The sequence below is a fragment of the Lycium ferocissimum genome, chromosome 11, assembly GCF_029784015.1.
Source record: "Lycium ferocissimum isolate CSIRO_LF1 chromosome 11, AGI_CSIRO_Lferr_CH_V1, whole genome shotgun sequence".
Lineage (NCBI taxonomy): Eukaryota > Viridiplantae > Streptophyta > Magnoliopsida > Solanales > Solanaceae > Lycium > Lycium ferocissimum.
In genome coordinates, this window is record NC_081352.1 from 66375017 (window position 1) to 66377212 (window position 2196).

Below are 2196 nucleotides of genomic sequence, written 5' to 3' on the forward strand. Positions count from 1 at the left end.
GTTGTTGCATGTAAGGATGATAAACTAATTTTATGAAGCATGTTGGTTGTTGTAATGTATAGAAACGGATGAAAATTTGTGAGAATATACATGTTGTGGTTGTGGCCGAAAATAGGGATGATGTTGTGAGATGTGACAAATTGAATTTATGTAGCATTTTGATTGTGGTTGTGTTGTGGATTTTATGTTGTTAATAAAAGCTTAATGATCTTAGAAAAATTATGGTAGTTGGAGGCTTGTGGTTGAAGTTTATGTAAATTGAATATTATGTTTTTATATGAATGAAAGACAATGATATTAGTAAGGTGTTGTTGGAATATGTATTATAAGATTATTATTGTTTTCATTGGAGTTGGAAGGTTTTGAAGGAAGAAGTATATTCATTGAGTTATTATAACGTAGCTTGGATTGAATACGGAAATTGTTAGCATGGTTGTTGACTTTATGTTGATGGTTTGGCCGGGTTGTATTCCGGGATTGTTGTTGGTTGAAATTGGCCAAGTTGAACTTGGTGGTATGGTGTATTTACGGGGAAATGCTTTGCCAAAATTTTGGTAGACAAGTGTTATTTTGAGAATTCACTTTTAGATGCCCAAATTAACATTTGGTAAATGTGACCAATTTGTAGATTTTGACGGATTTGGAACTTGAATTTGGAGGAGCGTAAGAAGCGGAAAAGGTATGTAAGACTTCACTTTCTTTCTATGGCATGTCGTAGACGTAGTAGGCTTGGACATACGGGCCTCGGGGATAATTCCTTTCCTAGAAAACCAAGATTGAAATCCGTTACTATTCATTCGGTAAGATTGAACTAAATGTTCATGAAATCTTGAAAAAAGGTTCCTAAACACCTAGAACTTGCATGATTAGGACCCGATCACCCTAAGACTTCCATAAGCAACATTATGAAACGTATTATACGCAAATTGTGTATGCCGCCTCATTTGATCCGAGGTGGGCCCACTATTCCCGAATTCCCTCCTATTGTTCCATTAGGCTTATTTCCGTACTATAGTCGGTGAAAGTTCTTGGTTATTATCCCGACCATAAAATAAATGTTTTAACTAAACCCTTGACCCCAAGACATGATTTCCCCTTACTAAAAGTTTACAAATGTTTTTCAAAAAAAATCCCTTTTCTCTTCAAAGACCAAGTTTTACAATCTTGAAAGTCCTAATGACTAAAACGACGACTATGGTTCTATGATGATAAAGATAATGCTAGATGAGAAGAAGTCTATGATGAGAATGCCAAGGATATGGTCCTACTACGAATATGACGATATGGAAGGTTAAGCCATTTTTGAATAATGACTATTTTCAAAGGTTTTAAAATAAACAAAATGATGCCTTATGATTCCGTTATATGTTATTCCATGAAGTTACTCTCCATTGATAGTCTCGCCTTAAAATACTTGTTCCTCGAGGTGAGACAAAGCGACCACGGTTATTCCATAATGCAAATCGGAGGTTTCCGACCTTACGTCACTCCGATAAAGTTATAGCTTTTGATTGGGCTCCAATGCACGGCGATAATGGATGTAATACTGGCCTAAAGAGCCGGTACGACCGCCACTACGATAGGCGTAGTGGTGCATATAATTTAACCGGCCTAGAGAGCGGACACGGCCGCCACTACGGCGGGCGTAGTGGTACAAATAACTATACCGGCCTAGAGGGCGGGCACGACCACCACTAGTGGGCGGCACGATATAATTACCCGGACGCGGGAGGCCGGACGCGGGCTAATAATATTATGTGATGCGAGCGAAGTTATGGATGTATGTGTTAAGGTAAAAGTGAGCGTGCATAATTCCGCCTCGAGAGGCGACGGTCTGATCGATTCTTTTCCTCTTATTTCCCATGTCTTCTTATTATATCTTGTCCATGTCTGTCTATTTTATTATGTTATTATTTATGTCTTACATACTCGGTACATTGCTCGTGCCGACCCCTCTTCTTCGGGGGCTTGCGTTCGTACCGCGCGGTACGCCCCGGACGGATAGAAGCCGGGATAGAAGATGTTCCGGCGAAGTTGGCAAACTCCATTTGTTACGGGTGTCGCCGAGTCGATGTGCTATGCCGGGATGCCTTGTTTGAAGTTAGAGACTTTGCGGACAATTCGTGGGTTTCGGAAGTCAGTTTGTATTATAACACTAGTTTATACAGTTACATATTTTATGTGATTTAAAAGCAA